Consider the following 23,148-nt stretch of genomic DNA (forward strand, 5'->3'; position numbering starts at 1 on the left):
TTGGTGATGATTATAGAAAATGTTGACAATAGTTTTATTTGTAAAGTAATCCTTAAACAATTCTTGGGAAAAATTGTAAACAATTTTTATAAACAAATTCTTGTAAAAAATAAGTGGTTACAGAAACACATCCCTTAATGTACAGAAATAATCCCCAAAGCTATGCTTCCTCTTGCTCAATGTCAAAATGCTGAGTGCCTGTAGCAGGGTTGGTCTAAGAACTGCACATGAGACACAGCAAAAAAAAAATAAACAAAATTCAGATTTGCCAAAACCAAATCCACCTTCCACCTAGCAAAGTCACAACAGTTTTGTTTCTTTTCATTCACACCTAATGAATCAAACAATCTTCTAGAAGGTGACAGTTAATTAGGAGGTCACAGAGCAAAAGTACCTGAATGGTGAAGGAAGCAGAGATTTTCCAGGGCCATGAACAATGAGGAAAGATTGGTTTGTCCTGGACATGCTTGCAGTATGGGCATTCTAGTGACACTTTCTGAGATCCAAAGGTGAGAATTAGTAAGCTGCAGTGCACCAACAAAACACCTCCAGGAACATCTTCACTATGCCAAAATCAGATGATGCACACCTACAAGGCAGTACTGCTCAGACCAGCAGTAAATTAATTATCTCACATCTTCAGTACAACCACAGAACACAGAGGTCAGCCTGCCATGTTACTGGATCTTTAGGAAGGAGAATTCCTAAAAAAGACAGCAATACATGAAGTACATCAATGCCAAGAGTGAAGACCAAGTGTGTGTTGACATGCCTGGCCATAATTACCTATGAAAGAGTGAAGAGAGGTGCCACAGAAAAAAGACCACCACATATTTAGAGTGCCCTACCGAGAAATAGATGTTCTTGCAAAGTCCCAGAGAGGTGAATCTGAGCAAACTCAATCTCTTTGTGGGTTAGCCCCTCTTCCTCACTGACTAGCATGATATTCTCAAGAACTACCAAGGCCTGTGAGTCTGTGATAACTTGGACAACTTTATTTATTTTTGTATATAAAGAGAAAAAAATTATATTCACTGGGAGAAAAATTGTTTAAGGATTTTAATATAGAAACATTTTCTTAAAAAAATAAGAACAACTCAGCTATCTTTTGCTTTCTCTTCTGAGTCTTGTGCCTCTTTCTGCTGCTGCGATACATTGAATTTCTCTTTACACTCTTGTTTTCCCCGTTTTTGGCAGCCATCCCAGTCTAGGGCTGCTCCTGTGGCATGTGTAGAGGTTGCTGTGAGTGTCCATTTGTGCTGGCTGTGAAGTCACACAGAACCCCTGAGACAGCTCTGTTCGTGGGACAGCTGTAGCTTCTTATCAGCAAGCACTTGATAAAGTACTTCACTTAAGAAAAAAAGAAAGGAACACCATGGACAATTATTTTTTTGTGCTTGGTACACACACAAACCTGAAAGAATTCTCCCAGGGGCACCTAAGGAAACTAAAGTGGGAACTGGGAGATGGCATCTTAGGTTTAATCATGGAAGGATATCCTGCTGCAAGTCCGAAGTGTTCTTTGAGGCCATCACATGCAGAATGAGGCTTTTAACTAAATGTTTGGCACTATTTAACAAAAAGTTTTCTAAAGGTTGTTTTAGGATGAGATCACCCTGTGTGATTTAAAGCTGCCAAAAAGTAATGGATTAACTTTAGCAATGGTTAATTAGCCATAGCCTCTCCACCACCTTCTTTTGGACCTATTTTCTCTATGGTAAGGAAAGAAATCTTGTCCTGGAAATTACATTTCTACTAGGGTGCAAACATTACCTACCTTAGTCATGTGCCTCTAGCCTGTGGTTTGCAGTCAGCCAGTGGTCAAAGAGCTACATCTGAGGAGGTGAAGAGAAGTAAAGTTGAAAAGAAAGACTTTTGTCGGTAAGCTCGAAGTAGCTATACTGATATCTGCACCTCTATTGGAATATTGCTGAGTGGAGATGTGTGTCAAGAAAAGTTGGGAGCCACAGCCCTCTGTCTTTCTACTTTCATGAGTATTGAATCCTTGAAATCTAAGTACTATACTTTACATTTGACATGTAGATAGTGGCAAGAGTTTAAACCAAATGTAAAGGGGCCACTGGATTCCAATAAAAACATACTTCTCTTTTCAAGAGCAGACAAGCAAAGACTTCTCATATCTAGCCTTTCTGACTGGAAACAGGACCCAGCTTTCGCATTTTTGTGATCTTATGTCTAGCATGTACTTCCAAAGTCTGTAACTTTTTTATCCCTGGGATTGAAATGTATCAGTCCCCAGAGGTGATTCAAACCAGGGCTCTCTTGGTAAGGAACTACAGGCTATTCCAAATTTTGACAGAGACATACTTTAGCCACAATATTCAAAATAGTAATCAGTTTTACAAAATCCAGTTTTCCCTTTTGAAGGCTGAATTGTCTTGGCCAGACTTATATGCTAAAATGAGGGTCTAAAGTGCCTTTCTTGGCTCTGCCATTGACTCAATCTTTGACTTTTTAGCAAGCCATTTAATTTTTCTGTGCTTTCATCTTCTCCATCTGTGAATTCCAAATATTAACCATTTATGGTATTTTCTTGGTGAGGCACAAACAAAACTGGCCTAAACATTGTGGTCTAAACTTCCTCTTGTCAAAAAAAAAGGGGCTGGCATTTAAACTAGTCACAATGGAACCACAGCCACAAGAATAGTAACAGCAATGGCTTGGATGGGATCCTCACATTCCCAAAAATATTTAAGGTCAAAGATGAAATATTCCACAAAAAGGTAATGTGGTTCCTCTCCTGCCAGTGTCCTGTGAGAAGACCACTTGGATGCAGAAAGTCCAAGTACCTGCTTTACTTGAGTCAAACTTCAGTGACTCATTCGCAAATCATTATTACTATGGGGTAATTTTCTCCATTGAAGTTTGCAGAAAATCCTTTTGTTCTCTTCAGTTTAGAAAGAAATCCAAAAATGTTTCTGATTTTTTTTTGATATGCATGCTTTTATCACATACTCAGTGTTTTATTTTTTTGGCTTCAAGCTGGCATGACTCCCAACCATAGGTACAGAATGGCATGTATCCATTTCAAAGGGTTTCTAATGCACCAGGTTTTCAGCCAGAAAATATGAAGAGGGAAAAAAAAGGCAAATACTATAAAAGAAATCAGAAGTCAAATTTAAAAACATAGAAACTAAGGCATAAACAAAAACAGAGCCAGATACCACAAAGCCAAAAGGAATCTAAACAACATCCTTCAAAACATTTGCATGTTTATGAATTTGAAAGGTGTGAAATAGCTGAAACCAAAATCTGAATAACATTAAACAGAGCTAGATCTAAAAGCAACATCTTAATTAACCTTTGAGAAGAAATACAAATGTTGAAAGGTATGATAAGGTGCATTTTTCTTTGTACAAATATTAGGAGAGCTGCTTTAGAGTGTGCTTGGTGATGAAGGGGCTGTTGCTGTATCACAAATCCAACCATGGCCCCAACTGCTCAGAGCACTGACCAGTTTAAACTGAAGCATTTCGGTGCTATCAGCCATAACTTGGGAGAGTTTATTTTAGCACAGCAATTAAAGGATAGTTGGACTAGGATAACTGAATTCAAAGGGAATTACACTGAGGTAGGCTTCCACATATAGATGAAACAGGTACTTTGTATTTGCATAACCTATGCAGAGTCTATATGTTCGGTTTTTTTGCAAGAAAACCATATATGTGGAAAAAAAATTGGTTCTAGGTTGATCAAAACAATTTACAATTTTTTGCCAAATGTTGTGAATAGCTTTGGCCAAAAAAAGGTGGAGGCGTTTCCTTTTTATGTTACAGTACTTCATTTCAGTTGATTTCAAAACAGTATGTTTTGTTTCAAAACAGTGATTTGAGATCAAAGTTGCCTAAATTGAATAAAAAAATACAATAAAAACAAAATTAAATTAACAGACTCCAAACCGAAGCATTTTTGGAGACTGAATGGAAAGGTTCATTTGACTTCAGATAAAGTTCTGGGAGAGGGGTTTGGTTTTTCAGATCAAAAAAGAAAAGAAACATCCATTAACTATTCACTCAGCCTTAGTTTGGAGATTTGGTTCAGCTAGTTTTTGACAGAGTAGCCAGCTAAAAAGTTCAAATCCATGCTTTAGGGAGTAGGAGGAGAGAAAACAGAAGGAAGCAAAGGAGAGAGAGGGGGTTAAGAAAAAAATGCTAAAAATTACAAAAAGTAAAAGCCAAAAATAACCAGTCTGATTTAAAGGAGAAACATGTCAGCACAGAACTTCCTTAGCATTATCTTATGTATATAGTAGAAATCACTGACAAAACTTACATTGTCAAACACAGAATTTCACACACAAAAGCATCATGCAATGCCTTAAAAACTGCATAGGAGGGAATGATTTTTAATTAAAATTAAAACAAAATAAACAAATTCAGTATAGCTACAGCATAAAAAAAGGTTTGGAAAAATATGTTTCAAAGAGCTAGACGTAATTAATACAATAGTTAAGAACACTTTCATATTTTAATTTTTTTAAACTAATATACACTAGAAAAAAGTAATCTCCAGGCTTTTTGAAGGGATTTTTAATTCGCAAAATAATAATAATAACAAAAATTATAGAACTAAAATAATTATTTCCCTTTAAATATATTTCCCTGTTCTATCTCTGGTTTTTAGGACCTCTCTATTTCTGCTCCAGCAGCTGCATTCCCTATCACACTTTGTCACATCATCAGTCATACTGCTACTGAAGTCAACTCCCCCTCTGCAGAAAGGGACACTTGTGAGTTTATATTGCTGCCATAAATTTTTTGGCAGTAAATTTCTTGACAAATAATCCCATATTCTCCTGTATACAGTGCACGAACTGGCTAATAAAATGATTTCTACTTGGGGATTTGTGGAATGCCTCCATCTTCAGTCAAACGTGTAGACAGAAGTATCTTGTAAAATGTACTGGAAAGTTCATAAGTTTCGGGCTTTCAGGAACACTCCACCTGGTGAGAAAAGCAGATTTAAAAAAAACCCAAATTTTAAAGTTCTCCAAGTTCACCAGGACAACAAGCCAAGGAAAACCCTAATTAGAGTCAGTGGAGAAAGCTGAGCAGTTAAGAGCTGGCCTTTTGGAGCTAGCAGCACTCAAAGAAATCTAATTATTAAATGATAAGTTATTTGTGGTTCTGAGGTTTGCATTGTGAATGTGTTAGCTCATGCTTTATGCCAGCCTCTTATCCCTGAATGTTTCATCTGGAGATGCTTGAAATAAAGTACAGCATAAAGCTGTAGAACTCCTTGCTGGTCTTCCCTTAAATTGGGATCACTTCTCATCTGCACTTCTGACTCTTAATAATCATTTGGCAGTGCAAACAGACTTTGAGTGGGTACAATGAGCTTTCTAAGAATGAAAATGAGCATCACATCTTGTCCATGTGGTAAATAATCCTTACTTTTTTGTCACCCTTCATACATAAACTCAGGAGGCCTCAGACATTTTCACCATCTTTGGGTAATCTCACCATTTTTCAGGATAGAATGAATACTGAGAAAAAATAATTTTTGTAACTTCTAAACTTAAAATGTGCATATGTTCCTGTTTCATTCAGTTTTCTCATAAATACATGCAATAGAAAACTCTGGATCTCACAGTCAAGAGTAATTTAAGTGCTGAAAGAAATGCAGTTTATAATTACATAAGCTACATCAGAGCACAAAAAGTCCCAGGTCAGCCAAAGGAGAAGAAAAACCAATGTATGGCTTACGAGGCAGTCTCATCAAATTAGATTAATGAAATTGCTAGAGAAGTAATAACAGTAAGCAGTGATGGAAGGACAAGAAGGGTGGGAACACCCCTTAGCCAACCTCATGTTTCTAAAAGACTGCAAACTGGGTATCTTCACCCAATATGTGTGTCTGCTACCAAAGCCTGGTGGTTTTGGCCACAAATCATTAGCAGAAGCAATGAAGAACCGAGAGCAAGGCACTATCAGGAACACTACAGAGCTGTGGAGACAAGAAAGGTTTAAACTCAAGATAAGGACAAGAAGGAAACAGTTAATGAGACTTAGAAGGTGGGATTATACAAAGAGCTGAGTTTCAACAAATGTGGTAGGAACATTTCAGACCTACTCAAAAGGACATTTATACATTTGAAGAATATATGAGGTTCATATATTTCAAACTTGAAGGGTTCCTAAGTAACTCACAAAATCAGGGTGTAAATAAAAGCAAACATTTCTGCAGAAAAGTAAAAGTTCCTGTGTCAGAAATGGAAGGAAAAGCCATGGGAGCACCTGCCCTTCAGTGCAACAAAATTTATTGCAGAGGCCAAACAAAGGCCGAGGAGTTCATGGTCTCCCCTGCCCAAATCTTCCCAGGCTGAAAATTATGGTGTTATTTTTTCACTCTATCAGCATCATGATGACAAAAAAAAATATCATGTAAACCAAATGTATATCAGAAGAAACCTTCCCCAGCTCTCAGTACCCAGAGGAGTAAAGGGAATTTCCTTATCTCTCCATCAGAGCTCTGGCGAGAAATTTGCCTCAGGTCTATGTTCCAGTACTTGCCCATGTCCCAGACACTCTAGGCTTGTTGCTGTCTGGTGGTGGCCACTACCTGAGAATTCCTTGATGCATCCCTGGAGTTTGCTTTGTTACCTTGGGGAACTCAGCTGTGCCAGTAAATTACAGTTTAAGGATGCCTGCCATTTAATTGAAAAAGAAGTTGCTAATGCAATATGCATATTTCTGCAATGATGTTTATTTTATAAATAATTCTTTTTTTCAACCCTGGTCATGAGGAATGTATGTTTGTGAGTTGAGGTCTAATCTCTTTAGATTTTGGAATCTGTGGGTTTTAGCCGTTTGGCTACATTCAAGATCAGTTCACACATGTGTCAGCTGACACACACCATGTGAAAACCATACACACTATCCACCTACATGAATATGAAGAGGTTTCCCAAGATTTAATTTTTCACATCTTCAATTAAGTGATGAAATTTAACCCCCTCTATGTTAGTAAAGCAGGATTTTTTTTTCTGATTTTTTCTCTTTTTCATGTGTGAGAGTAAATGTTAACATAAATCAAAATAGAGACTCTTTTATCTTTGATTTTTCTTCAAGATGTGCAGATGTCCAGTGTTGCTCTTCAGAGAAATTCAAAGGAAGTAAAAATCTACAAAAAGGGTATGGACATCAATAAATTTTTGTTATGCAGACTGTGATCTGTGAGCCACTTGTGGTCCAAACTATATCAGATGTTTTTCTGCAAAATGACTGCAAACAAATTAGAACAGAATGAAAACAAAAATTAGGTACATTAAAGCAAACAAACAAAAAGTGGTGGGAAAAATGGTACTAAACTAACATTGAAGGCTTTGGCATCATTTCTGTTTCATTGTAAATAAAAAAACATTCCAGCACAGCATGAGTAAATACAATGACCACTTTATTGCAGAGGGAAAGGGGAAAGGCTTAGAAAAATACGAAAAGCTCTGAAAGTAGAAAAACCACACTACAGCTGCTGCTTCTTCTAGCAAAGAAATGTCACTCCCACTCTGGAAAGTGAAGAGCGGCTACCCTTCAGGACAGAGACTTGGGTCAGCTCTGAGCCCTTCCCTGGGTGCCTTCCATAAACTTGAGGCACGATTCTGCTGGGAACAGCAGTCTCATATCCTCCTTCCCACAGAGCTGGTGTGTGGCTCTGGCTGCTCCTGCCCTGGGGAGAGGTGTTTGGGGTGGCAGAGACCTGCTGTGTTCCTCCCGGGGTATGGCGAGGGGCTGTGGAATCATACTGGGGCTGCAGCTACGCCAAGCCATGCCACACAGTCTGCAGGAGTTTTCCTCTGCTTGCTTTCCTCTGCGCTCCTCAGATGAACTGAATGTAAGGAAGAGAGCTCTTTCCTGCTAATAATAGCTTAAATTGTCCTTGTGGGAGTAGAGCAGGCCCATTAACTTCAGTGTAACAGGATAAAAGAACAGTCAACTCAAAACAAAAAAGATATCTTAATATCTCATTTAATTTTTCCTTTAGTGTTGTGCTTGTGCTCTCTGGACTGTGGAAAATGGACTTGATTTGTGTTTTTAATCTGTTTCTATGCAGTTTCACCCAGCTTTCACAAGCAAGCCCAGTGGTCACAAATGCCAAACTGGAATATTTCAATCCCATGTCAGCAAGTGTAAGTAACTATAATCTGTTTATCTGTAAGACTTTTCCTTCAGAATAATCTTGTTCTTCTGTAGTCTGTAATCAATCACAGCCACAAATCTTTTACTTAATGTAGCTTTTTTCTTCCTGTGAAAAAAATGCCAGGTTTTTATTGTTTTGAATAATTGCAGGTGATGAGAACACTAAGAGGTGAGAAAGATTGGGAAATTCTTGTTTTCTGAGATACTCTAAATACCTGTCATAGCTTGGAACAGGAAAAAAGTGAGTATAAAGGAAAAGCAAGTAGAGAAAAAGCAGATTCAGTAAGAGTTCTTTCTAAATTTTTACTGTCAGCAGCCATATGTTTGCAAAAGCATCTGGATCAGGAAAATTACAAAGTGGTGTGTGTGTTTGTGCATGGCATTTTGTTCTGTGAATGAAGTAGACCATGAGTGTAACAGTTGAAATTTGGGTTAAAAGAAGTGAATATCTTTATTTTTAAGTAGTTTCTCCTCTTTGTACAGACATTTTTGGCAACACACCTTCTGAAAAACTTGGCATGAAATATTTCAATCCCCTCCCAAAATCCTGAGACTAAAAATATTTAAGAGAAGTTTCTGGAGTATGAATATGCCTAAAAATCACTTTCTGGAAGGTAAGAAGTTGTAAATGTCACTTGGTTTCTGGAGATAAGCACTGCTCCATGCACACAGCTATATTTGGTTTGCTTTCTTATTGTCTGAGAACATATCTTGAGCAAATGTCTAGGCATCTTTAGGTAGCCACGCTGTAGAATAACAGAGAATGGTGCATAGTGAATGAAAATGGCATATTGAGGGTTAAGAAAGAAAGATATATTTTGCTATTTATCTCAAGAAGGGTTATGTTATACCAGTAAACATGGGAATAAACTCCAGCAATGGAGCTAAAGGCTGTTAAAAGCTGATGGTAAACTTGTTCCAGAAACTCAGCACTTTGGTAACTCAGCTTTTGTAACCCATGAGCTCTAACAGCAGCTATGGGATTTAGGTGCAGAGCATGCAAATAGTGACACATGTGCTTAACCTAAAGCCTTGTAAGCCAGAGGTCTCAAGTGTGTCAGATTTTACAGCCTTGGCCTCTGCTTTGTGATGACCAATTCTGTTCCACTGAATGCTCCAAATTACCATTGCTCTACTTATGAACTAACCAGAGACTCCTGCCTGTGTGCTCTAGGGTAGGATTCAGGTTATTATTAACTCTGTCTTCAACTCTCCTGTTTATAAATCTGGGAGCTTCAAAGCGCTCAGCAAAAACAGCAAAAACAGCCAAGAGGCACTACTGCACACCCACAGTTTAAAAACATTTTAATGGAGAGATTCTGCAAGCCCAGTGATAAAGGTAAGGTTGTTGCCAGGACAGAAGTAAGATGCCTTGCTACTCAGAACATTTGTGCCAATATTTGGCTCAAATCCTACCTTGGCTGCAAAGGCCACTCCACTGCTACTCCACCCTTCTTTCTAGTATGCAGAAGGCAAAGGTATTGCCACCACCCTGTGTTTCCCTGCTCTGAGATGTGCTTAAGACATCAATGGAAATACATGTGTCACTTTTCTCTGCCTTACAGCTATGGCACTATAAAACACTACAGGAAGCTCTGAGTTTTCCCGCAGCATCAAGTTCAAATCAAGAGAGAAAATAAAACCAGATCAAAAAGTTAGCATGCTTAACTGAGTGGTAATATCCTTAAAATATGTTTTGTAATCAAAAAGTTCTAAGTAATATGTTCATTCTGGCAAGAAGTCCCACAAAATACTGAAGTTTAACATTTCCATCATTTGACTTACACTTTGCAAAAGAATTTACACAATAAACACTATCTAGCTATACTAAGAATGACACAGGGATGCAGAGAAGAAAGGGGAATATTAAAAATATTCTAGAGATGCCCTCAAATTCAATTAATTATTTGGGATTGAGAATGGAAGGCAGAAAACCTGAAGAGAATTGTGGGGATATAAATGCAAATCATGACAGCCAAGTGAAGTTAACAAGTAATAGGACATTTGGCAGTGGCAGTTAGGTGCTTGTATTCTTCTCTTTCACCAGGACAGAAGAAACAGGAAAATCTGGCTAGTGCTATCAGCTGGAACTCAGGAGGATTGGAGAAGTGTAAGCAAAGCTTAAGGGGCAAAATAATTAAACACAAGGATATGTATTTGGATAAATTAACTGATTACATCCTGGACCATGGCAATTAGCAATATGAGAAAGGCAGATGTTGTGTTAGGATTAACCAAGTGCATTTTTCCAGAAGCGTACAGCAGCCAAGACACTAATGACTCCTCATCCAGAAGACTGTCTACAGCTTTGGCCATGAGTATTCAGGAAAGCTAATGTCCAGCTAGGGCAGATGTAGATGAAAGCTAGAAAAAAGAAGTAGAAACTGTCAAGCAAGAGACTGGAGTGACATAGCTTGGATTACCTCACATAAATGTCCTGAGCATATTTGTGGCCCATAAATGTATGAGGGAAGTAAATATTAATTAAAAAGAGAAGAGAAATTAAAATAAACTTTTATAACACAGCCATGAAGAAAGGTAGAGTGGAAAGGAGATTTCCTGTGACTGAGATCCTGTAACAGCCTTTTAGTAGGAGAAGTGGAGGCAAGACCACTTGCTTATTTTCAAATAGGACTTGATCAATTTGTGAGTGAGATTACATGGTAAGAATGAGTTTGAAGAGGACCAAATGTAGTGATCTTTCCATCAGTGTGTTTCTAGCTGCATTTCTCTCTTCCAGCTTGACATTGGCGAGCTGGGAGGTTGGGAGGTTTGCCTTAATCACAGAAGTAACTCTACAGAAGGGAGAGAGAGGAAGAAAACTGAACTGTTCTGAACCTTTGCCAAGGCTTTGGAGACATTAAAATAGAAACCCAGGAATTTGTCCAAGATTTTATGTGACCTAGTTCAGCAGTTATGGCTCCCTCCCCCAGCACACACATCTTAAAAAAGACATAGTAGAACTGAAAAAAGTAGAGAGGGGAGTGACAGAAGTGATCAAAGGTATGGAACAGCTTCCAGGTGAAGAATAAGTAACTGCACTATGACTCTTTAGCCTTTAGAGGCTTGTCTGAGGACAGACACTTTACAGAGATCTACAAAATCATGCACAGGGCAGGGTTGGTGCACAGACAACGTGTGGTCTCTGTGAGTGGAACTGGAGATGTCAAAAGGAAGCCTCCAGTGGCAGTTTTGAAAAGCAGGAGGATGGTGTGGTGGAGCTCCCTTCTGCAGGGTGATGTGGGTATGACAGGAGAAATCCTTTCAGTGAAAAGTTATCACATCTGGCTAAGTTGCTGAAGCATGAATTGCTGCAGGATGTGAAAGTATTTCTGGGAAGAGGCATTATGCTCTCCACTACCAACTTCCATTTGCCTCTGCCAATGGCAAGATGCCAGACTTAGATAGAGTTTTGGCCTAATTTGACACAACTGAACAGTTCAGAACTGCTCAGTGCTTAAATAGCGTGCCATGGGCAGAACAGAGATCACGTTTGGGATCAGGCCTGTGCGTCGTGCAGTGAGCAAACACAGTCCTGGCACAGTCACACAGGACAGACATCTTGGGCCACACCTGCCTGACTACACTCCACCGTCTCAAGGCCAAGCCTGCCCAGGCCAACTGGCACTGTGGACAGAGGGCAGGCAGGAACTGTCAAATTCAGGGCTTTTTAGCAACACAGCTACAGCTGCCGAATGCAAGATAAATTCAACAGCTCTTGGCAAATTGTGCAGTTGGAGCATGGCTGAGAACATTTGGAGCGCATCTGCAAGAACATTTGCTGAAACACTTACACCTGGGTCCTACTGCGTTTGTAATGGTGACCCCATAAAAAGGCTGTGGGTCTTAGCTTCTAGTAGTTAGCCCATGTAAGGACAGTTGAGGCTTGTCACGAATCCATGGCTTTAGAGCTACTCAATTTAACAGGGACGAGTGTGGTAAGATTTATGGTACTTTCTTACCATTCTCAGTGGAGTTAAACAGTACTGAGTAAGGTAGCATTAAGGCAAATGTTAAGGTTATGCTAATGGCCAGCATTGTAATCTCCTCTCCAAACTTTTCATCCGTGCTTTGTTCCCCCTCACCTGATTTGCTGTACTACATTATCTTTCAGGGCATTTTCCAACATGAATAACAGGCAAGAGAAAAATAAGTCTCTAGGACCACACTATAGTACCAGGAGTGCTTCCAAATTCCTGAGTAAGGTACACAAGCTGGCCACAGCCCAGTTTCACGAGAGTGAGAGTGTGCACATGTCAGGCTTCCCTACACCTCAGCTATTGCCAAGTACCACCCCAACACATTCTCCAAACAAAAGCTCTCCCCACCCACCCTGTGCCCACCACCCGGGCAGTACCCAGGGGTGTAAATGGAGCCAAAACACCAAAGCTTAAGCAACCTGATGCCTGTAGGCTTTAAAGCTGTTAAACTTTTAACATTTGAATAGCTCAGCTAAAGCTATGAGTTACTCAATGTTTAAAGTTGAGCACATGCTTAATTAATTTGCTGGCTTGGGGCCTAAAAGTGCAGTAGCTGTTACCTAAATGCATCACTTACTGCTGCTCTGTGAACTCCCTGCTCTTTTTTGTGGTCTGGGTCTTCTCTTCCCACATGCACAAAACCAAAACATCTACCCCTGCAGCCAGGGTAACCCAGGCTGCCATAACTCTTCTAACAGCTTCCAAGGAGCTGGCTGCTGGGAGTGCATTTAGCCATGCATGACCTTACAACTGTCCCTGGACATTGAAAGGCTCTCCTTTTTTTAGCTGGAGAAATGATAAATTTCATTGACACTTCTCCTCATTCCTACGCCCAACTGGGAGCACTTCAGAATTCAAGCTAATGTTTTTGTTTCAAGGATTTTTCCCTTCTTCTTTTTCTTTAATGGACTGCTTTGCTGCAGTAGAAGTTCCTTTACTGTTAGATTCACCATCTCCAACAAGGAAAAAGAGTTCCCTCTAGCCACCATCTTTTGTAACAACATCCAGCTGCCTCCATCCACACTTTAAATGTGGGTTTCTGTTTGTCTAGCAGTAAAACTGTAATCTCAACATCAGTGACAAGTCTACTGAAAAGTTATTTAGCTCCTAAATTATTATACTGTTTTTTCAGAGGGAAGGAAAAACAAATTTATCTAGGGGCAGACAGAATGCCAAACTGAGACAAAAAATATTTGCCATAATAATAAACTGAAAATGTTTGGAATAATTTAGAATAAAATGCTCATTCAAAAATGTTTTCTAGTTTTTGGAAAAAAGCCAGTATAGTCAAATAGGTCTGGGAAAAAAATATCCTGAGATTAGAACAAGAAATAATTAGCTTGTAGTAGAATTCAAAGAATCCTCATTTTAGTTCTTCAAACAGACTCAGGGACTGAAAATATTTTTATTTCATTTCTATTTATTTTATATGTGTCCCAATGTACTAACTTCTGGTGTTAAATCTTTCTTAAAATCAGCTTCTCAAACTTATTTGGTGATCAATACATGCTTTAGTTCACTTTGAGCATTAGGAACAAGCTGGAAAGAGCAGATCAACATTCCATATAAAAATGATGCTGAAATATGTAAAGATTCTGCCAAACCAATATGGCTATAAAAAATCTCTATCAAGTGGTTGAAGCAGACATGGTGTAGACACCTCACAAACAAACCAGTGACCATGTTCAAACACCACTCAGCTGAAGACTTTATCCATAAGCTATCCAAGAATATTGAGGGAATGAGGGTGGAAGAAGTGATATCAATATGGGAGTGTGGGAGGTAGAACAGAGAAGAAAAATCAATTTAATATAATATTGAAACAATCATTCCAAAGTGAAGTGAAAACGAGAATAATATACAAAGTAAATGATCACAAAAACTATCACTTTGAGAGGCTGTGAAAAAACTAGAGAGAGGAAAAGCGGAAATGATTGCTATAATAAGGACAGAAAAGCACAAGAGAAATCAGATCTGACATTAATTGTAGGATTGCGTAGGACTTATTGTAACTACGGAAAGATATACTGTGCTGTGGGTTGCATACTGCTTTCAATATTTACATTATATTTTGAAAGTTAACTACTCTTTTATTATATCATATGAATAAACCAAAGAAGAGAATGTGAGAAAGGAGAATTAGCTCTCAGGACAGTGGAAAATGTGTATCAGTATTTGTCGTCATATTGGTCTAATACTCATTTTCCATAGTAACTAGATTGTCATTAAAGAATAACAAAAATTCCATGTAAGATTTTAATCTCTACTAGAAACTTTATGCTGCTCAAAGATGAATCAAAGCTCTCTATTAGCTATCCAGTTGGAGTCCAGTGCTCTCCCCCGGTTTCGATGCCCAGCTTGTGAGGCCCTGGCAACTCTAATAGAGACAACAGAGTTGACAGTTGTTGATTAGCCTAATTTTTTTAGACATTTGGGTAATATGTGACAGTGATTTTGTTAGTCAGCATTGACCTCAATCCATGCTGAGCACACCATCTCCACTGGTTACTCCACTGCCAGGTTCCTCAGGGATAATGGGGCAGAAATCCCTTCTCCTGATCATGAGATGCAGCCAATTTTCAGTTTTGAGGTATGGCAAACTGTGTGTGCTAAACAGTGCACAACAGGCCCTCACAGCCACCATGCACTACTGGATCTACTGGCAAAGAGACCAGGAATGATAAGTGCAGCAACTACAGCTTGAATTCTCTTTAAAATTACCTTTGTCAGTGCTCACAATACCTGTTTCCTTACTGAAGGAAACCCTAAACTGGTAGATGCTGGGGGCTAGGATGATACACCCACTCCATGCTGCATTTGATTTCTTTCAACCTATAGGGCTATCTCACTCTTTAGTCTGACCTAATAAGGCAGGTTTTTTTTGCTCTTAAGCTTTTTGAACATACTTGTTCAAAAACTAGCACAAGTATTTTCCACTGGGTATTAAACAACTTGCCTTAAAATGGATTTTTATGCATGTCCTTCAGAAATAAAACAGATAACAATTCACTGGTAACTGATTTCAATTGAATATATATCTTCTATGGCCTATGACCAGGTGAAAAATGTTAGGTATTTATAAAAATGAGATTTTAAAAAGCTGACAAATGTTTGCACATTGTGAGGAAGAACAAATGCTCATGAAAATAAGCCATTTATTTAATGCAAATTATTTAATGCAAACTATTTATGTATCATGGATTGTTACTAAAATGTGTATCAGGCAGTGGAGTTAACATTACTATCTTCTCAAAAAACCCATTTGGTAAATGTAAACTAAATATTCACTAAATCTCCTTGTGACGTAGGCTTGTTATACGTGAAAGACCAGCTCCACTTCATCCATGGATGTGGACTTCTTTTTGGAGGACTTTCTTTCTTTGAAATACGTAGCAGATCATTCATTTTGTGAGACTTGGCAAGATCAGGGCCGAAATCTGAAAGACTGACAGCAAAAATAAATGAGAAGGAAGTTGTTCATGGGAAAAACTACCTAGCTTGTCTACTTGAACCAGCAATTGATCTAAAAATGCCATTTGATTTGAGTATAGACCCTTTCTGTGGAGCTTATTTTAAATATTTTTATAAAATGCATTTTAAACATATTGTATAGATTGCCAATGAAGTCAAATTAATGTCTCATTTCAAGAAAGGAAAAACTGCAAAAACGAATAATGCAGGAAGTTAAATTGCCAAAATTTTAAAAAACTTCTAAATCTGTTTGGGAAACTATTTTCATTCCTGCTATTCCTAGCACAATAATATTTCTCAAGCCTCATAAATGCTGGATAAAGGTTCAGTTCATATCTGTAACATAAGAATCTTAGGTATTAGTCCTTTGATATTCTTACATGCTAGGCTCTGTCCAGGACAGAAGCATGTCCTTTGAAGACTGCCACAGAGTTGGTCTCACTGCAGGAACACCTAACTTTTATGACCTTTACTACCAAAATTTGACAAGGCTGCTGGACTAGTTCACAAGAAACTGCTCCAGTGTTCATTATTTTATGAAGTGAAATACAAACGATACCTTCAGATGAGCAGCAAAGTTTCAGTCATAGCAGATTCCAAAAAATACTTCCCCCTTTCATGTGCGAGGTTCAAAGCTTTGCAAGTCTGGAAAGCTCGATAGAGGATGGAGAGTTGGCCAGATTCAATTCATTAGAGCACGTCTTAACTGTCAGCTTGTAAAATAAGCCTTCTCCCCCACCTCTTCCACCTCCTTCAAAAAACATAATGCAACCCCGACAGAAAGCTGATAACTTTGCCATGCATAAGGAAATCTGAAATCTGCAGACAAGGATTTTACTATGTGCTGAGCCTGGAAAGTGGAAGGAAAATAATGTAGCATTGTCTCCTACACATGGAATTTCAGGTAGAAATCCTCCAACAGTGTAGGAAATGTGTTCATGATGAACAGATTCCCACTTAAGGAGGGATAGATAGTGGCTTATCTGTCGTGGAATGGCTTGTAAAGAGCTATATGGTAGAGAAAGGAAGGATTCCGTACTATATATAGCTGTCTACATCCATATCTCCCCAAACACATACAGGAGTGTGAACACACACATACTCCTGCTATATCTTTCTTTTATGCATTTCAGACTGTCTAGAAGCAAACTCTTATTTTTTAGCTTGTGCACTTGCATCTGCTATCTAGAGTTAGTGGTGCTCTTCCAGAGCGAATGGACAGTTAAACTATATGAAACACTGTGTCTTAAATAAACGTTGTCCTAGGCAAACCGATCCTCTTAACATGCAGCAGGGGAATTCTCAGAAGACATCCCTGCAGGATATCGGTGCTCCTTCAATCATTTTCTTGATCAAATCCAACACAAAATAAGGTGTAAGTTCTGTGCCAGCACAGTGTTTCTTATTAACTGTCACACATATACATGCATGCAGTATTTGGTGTGCAATGTGTATTTATGACTCTGTGTGAATAAACATATATTAGGAAAAAACCCATAATTCTCTGTTGGTGAATATCGCGCTGCTAGTTTTAGCACAACATTTACAGTTGCAGATCTCCCAGATCTCACCATGATTAGGACACTTTATTCAACATACAGTTTACTAGCAAATATATCAACTATTGATTAGTTCTCTCTTCAGTGATTTCCTTATCATGATTCCTACAGTCATAGGAATAAATCCTATGGTTATTTTCACTACTGTGCAACAGGAATAAAGGACAGAAGACAGAAGTAGTTTCACTGTTTCTCTAACTGTACAGAGACTTCCAAACTTCTCAAAGACACTTCTGTATCTGTCCTGCCATTTTGCAGGTTTATGGGATAATTTGCTTTCATGTTATAAAACCTTTTTGTTATTTTATTTTTTCAATGTTCTATAACAAACTTTAAATGGTCTCTGTAGAAGTGATTTACCCTTCCAGTAGCTGTCTGTTTCTCTGGAATAATGACTTGGTACTTAAACTTTAGGATTTGACTTGCCTTGATAAAATTGTGCATTATGAGAGATTAGCACTTTGCTTCTTTGTAATATCAAACCACATTTGCATGCTAGTCCCCTAATCTTGCAGAACTTGAAATATGACAGGTGCAGCAGCAGTGAGCAGAACAGAACTCAAAGACTGAGGATGGGGAGGGAAGGTAATTGACTCTATCTCACTAAAACAGACCTTGTGCGTTTAAACAGCAGTATCAACTCAAAAACAGGTACAGGTTGGCCTGACAGGAAGGGCAAGTGGAGAGAGGAAGAATTAGATTCTCTGTTTTCTTCTGGGGAAGTTTCACTTTGTAGCTGAAGGAGAATTGTTCCTTCCTTCCATGAGGAAAAGAGTAGAGAAAATAGTACAGAAAGTATCAATTCCCCCTAATGATATTGATTCCATGTCTCTAAAATTCTTGCTTGGGTCAAGACCCTGTTAACTGAGTCTGCACCTGAGTAAGAATGGAGTAACTCAGCTGCTTACAGGAGCTGGTTCACTATGATAGTGTTCCCATTGCACCATTTTCCATGTGTAACAGTCCTGTCTGCCTTCGTCAGAATCTGAAACTAGAGCTGCTAAAAAAAAAAAAAAAAGAGAAAAGGGTGTTTTATTCTATGAAATGCCCCAGAATTACTCTCACAAGACATGTTTTTTGGCTGTTAGGGTGGCTGCCCATCTGGTTATACTTTTCAAGAAAAATTATGATTGAATATTCCTTCTTATGTGAAACAGAATTGCTAATTCAGAAATATCAGAGTGATCTGGTTTTTGTTCTGTCACAGCCTCGTGTTCAGGTTAGTCTATTAAACTACTTCAGCACATTATTTCACCTACTCCAAATCTGCTATTCTTTAGCCAGACTTAGAATACAACAGTCCTGACTCACGCTACTTGCCATTCCCTCACATAGATCTGTAGCTCAACAATCCACTTAGCATTAAACATTAAACTTTAGGAATAAGCATTAATGGTCTTGTTCTGCTGAAAGCGCACTTACTGAATTTGGAAACAGGACCAAAATTGACCAAAGCTTCTCCAGTCTGTGGATACAGGGATCACTTTTCCTCTGACTGTTCTGTGGTTGTCGCAGAGCTTCACTGACAGTTTTATCTCTTCTCATTTCTCATGCTAGATAGTTGCCTGAAGTGTTCCTTTTCTTGTTTAGTCACACATGTTCCCATTCTCCCTATTTTTAAGAGGTTTCTCCATCTTGCTTTCTGTGTTTAAGAGGTTTCTCCATCTTGCTTTCTGTGAGAACTTTTGGCGCTTGTTCTCTTACATATGAGATCTTATATACCATGTACTAAGACCAACTGGAGGAAATTGTGCTGCATTTACTGAGTAACACCTTGCTTTGTCAGTGATGCTGCTTTGAGTAAGATGTCTGGATAAAGTTACTGTTAAAAGTGACTGGGGAGCCAGACTTCACCTGTGTATTTTGTAACAGTGGCAGCCTTCTTTTTGCCACCCAGACAAAGTCTGGGAAATTCACATTAACTCACCATTTAGCATTATCTATCTGCTTTTGGCTGATCACTGATTTACCTTTGAGTTTTATAAGTAATCTTGCACCAAGTGCTGATTTAGTGCTGAGTGTGGTTTGGATTAAAGGTGCCTGTTCATCATCATTACAGCCTGTGAGCCATCTACTCTGATAGAACTGTTTCTGTGCATTCATTAATTCATGCTTGAGAAATGCTTTACAATTGTAAAGCAGTACATAAATGCTGATTTATTGTTTTTCTGAGATGTGCTGTTATTGATCATCCTGTTGAGGTTTGTTGCAGAGCCTTCTGGAGACTGTACTGCTTGTAGTGTGCTCTTGGCAAATCCATGGGCAGGGACTTCATCGCCCAAAGGAAGCAGAAGAGAGCTGAGTAATGATGGCACAAACATTTTGCTGCTTGGACGGAGAGCTCAGCAATCTCTGTGGCCCTTGTCACTCAGGGAATCAGGGGATGAATAAAGCAGTGGATTACTGCAGAGGACAGCCTTTCAGTCCTCCCACTCTCCTTAGGGACACCCTAGTACACCTACAGCCCACCCTCATTGTACTTGGCAATCCAGGATCTCAGCAAATGCTTTGCCATCACGTTTTCTCTCCTCCTGAGTGCAACAGCAAAGTAGGTTTGGCATCTCCTCCTTACAAGCTTCACTACTCTCACACATACATCACACAGAGACTCAGATCCCAACTTAAGTAGGATTTCTTGGCACCAGATACTGCATGACTCAGTCTGGGTGGTCAATGTCCGTTTGCATCTTTAAAAAAAAAGACGAAAACCCAAGTATATTTTCAAACAGAACAGAGTTTGCCAGATAAAGGAAATGTCTTTTTCTTGCATAACATGGAGTTTTACCAGGATGTTAAGCTGAGTTGCGCAGCCAAACCCCAAAAGAGGGCCTAAATGCTGGCATCTCTGAGAGCCAGCATGTATGGAGCACCTTTTTGCCTGTTGGAACAGCCTATCTATAATCTAGCAAAACGCCTTAAAATCAGGTTACTAGAACCAGACAAACTTTAGAGACATTGGCATCAAAGGGTTAAGTAACTTATTACAACCCCAGAAACAAAAATAGAAGCATAAAATGGAACGTCAAACTGTCTAGAATTTTAACTTCATTCCTAGCTGCTCACCCTGATCCTTACTGAGGGTGTCCCTCTCTACCTCAGACAGAAACCAAGCTGTCAGTGTTGGTGTGGAGAGCTGCCATGTAGAACATCTGAGCCAGCAATGTTGAGGACCAATTTAAGAAGAAGTACCAGTGTGGAACAGACCTGTTGCTCTGTTTTTTCTGCTATTTGTATAGTAGCCTTGACATTGAAAGCAAACTTAGAGGAAGGCCATTTTCATTGTATTCCTCTCTGTTCCTAGAATTATAATTTCATGTAAAACAACGATACTTAAATCCACTTAATTTGAGGGGTAAAAGAGATACCAATCTCACTGGCAGGAATGAAAGATGTGTTCAACCTACCAACAGAGGCTCTTCCTGCAGCACGAATGGAGAACGGTGCCTGAAAAGGATTCTAACTTCATATGGCTGTTGCTCTTTCTTTTGGAAAATCCAGTTTCATCAATGGTCTGCGATACATGACTTTCTCAGCCTAACTGTGGCATATAGAAAAGGGGTCCTGTTGCCATACAGACTACTTCAAAATAGGTTACTCAAAGATATGTTGATAGAAAAATGTAGAATTATTAATGAAAAGTTTGTCCTGCCTAACATAACCACGCTGAGCTCATTCAAACCTAGCCCAGCTATGAATGAGACCCATTCAGTTTAACATAGGAAGGGTTTGCAGGATTCAGATTCCAAGTTTGACACAATTAATAGTGTTTATAAGTTTAAGAATGTTGCTGTTAGGACAGAGTGTATTCAAGACAAGTGATCATATTTCATAGCACACTTAGAGGGTGAAGAGGCACTTGACATAAAACACTCTCGTTTCCATAATTCAAATCATTTGGTTGTTTAAGAAGATTTATATTTTCTTCAGCCTCTTTCCCTCCTTTTTCCTACCAGTTGCATATGTAACATAAATTTTATTTTTCTCCTATTCCAGTTCCTTGCCTTTGGGAGGATCTAAACAAACAAAAAGTCCTCCCCAAATAGTTGTGAACTGAGCTCCAGCAAAACTGGCAGCAAAACTAAAGTATGCTTTTGCATTTAGTGGTTCTGCAGCTGTATGAAACAAACTGTAGCATTGTCATGAAACTGATATAATGAAAAGAATAGCAATTATTCTGCCTGTTACAGGCATAAATAGAAAGAGAACGTACTGAGAAAGATACATAAAACTAGCATATCTTGAAATAAATTGAAGAAAATAAAGATACATGAAAAAATGTCTATTTGGGGAACATACAATTTTGTAAATGCAAATTTTGCAGTCAAAATAACTGTGATATTGACTTTTTTTGCACTCACAGCATCCTTTTTTACCAACCTGCCTTCTGACTTCAGTTCCTTTCAGATCCAGAACATATTGACAAAAAAAGCAGGCTTCAGGAAAGCATCTATACTTAGTTGCCCAAGTTCCACCAAAATCCACATGCTTTAACAAAAAGTTCAATGTGAAGGAGATACTTTTCAATAAAGTATACCTCTAACTCAGGAAAGTAGGCATGTAAATAATGATTTTTTTTTTTTTTGGCTGTAAAAAGGAGAGAAAAGTTATCTCAGTTACAGAGAGGCATATAAATGTGATTGATGGGCTGGGATAAAAGCAAGAGAAAAGCAGAATCAAGACAGCTTCAGAGTACAGGAAACAGTCTGTCCATCAGGCACTATGTTTACATGCCACCCCTGGTGCAGCTGCAAAGCTGCTAGAACAAGAAAATGCTCCATGAAAGACCAATTAGTTAGATATTTAACATGTATGCCAAAAGGAAAACCTGGCCTTGATCGATTAACCTGGAAGGCATGTTTACCCTGCAGTCTTTATAGTATTGAGTCTCCTCAGCTCCTCAGAGAGGTGAGAGTGCAGCCAACACCTTGTGCCAGAGGCCCTCATGGGCTGTTTATGGGTCTTCTTGGGGAAAAAAGTCTAGTCCCAAATTAACATGAATTAAAGATCTGAGCTGCAAGCAACTCTTAGCAGATACAAAAATAACTTTGAGGGAGCTGAGGCAGTTGCAGAGCCCTAGAGCTGGAGTGGAAAATGAAGCAGCCTGTGTTGGGCAGCTAACATGTACTGCACAATATCCTTCCATGTGGTAAGGCCTGGCTTGTGCTTTTGTTCTTTAGCAGCACTTAAAACTGAAGAACAAAAAAAGAAAACCAAAGTGAAAACAAACAACCCCAACAACCAAAACCTAAACTAACCAACTAACAACAAAAACCCCACCAAGTCTTCCTGAACAAGGAGCTCCTTTCAGCTGGATATTAATTAGAGAAGCAAACATGAATCTCCTGGCCCTCTGCTGAGCTGCTTGCAGTGCAAAGTACAAAGTGAGGGCCTGCTGTGTGGGTAAACTGATGACTCACTTTTAATATCAGGTTGAGCCAGGATCTTGAAGGCTGCCAAGTTAACTCTACAGGGATCCCCACTTCAGCCCACTCACATTTCCTAATAACAGCGCTGCATTTCAGCAGGCTGTGCTTAAGCGAGGCACTTTGATTTGTAAACAGAGGCAGTCTAGGAAATAATGTACCAGTGTGGTTAGCTGGATAATGTTGTAAGACAACAAGGTGTAATGGCAGCGCTGGTATTAAATGGCCAGAGGATATTGCTCAAATTTGAACGTGACAGCGATTAATAAGAGATAATTTTTAATGGTATTTTAAAATTCTACTCGTGCTTTCTGTAGTCCCGGGAGAGGTATTACTGCCCCTCTTTGAATCATATAAAGAGGAAAAGGCTGCTGGTAAGCATAGGCCTACAGAAGTACATGTTTTAAAAAATCTTAATTTATCGTTAGAAGACCAAAAAATATTTTATACAAAATAGACTGCTTGTTCCTGTGTTTTGACATAAGGGCTTAAACCATCATGCTTGCTGGAATATTTTTATGGGTTCTTTAGACATTTACTTCAGGTCCCCTAGTCTCAG

The sequence above is a fragment of the Lichenostomus cassidix genome, chromosome 2, assembly GCF_008360975.1.
Source record: "Lichenostomus cassidix isolate B80296 chromosome 2, HeHo_3.0, whole genome shotgun sequence".
NCBI lineage: Eukaryota > Metazoa > Chordata > Aves > Passeriformes > Meliphagidae > Lichenostomus > Lichenostomus cassidix.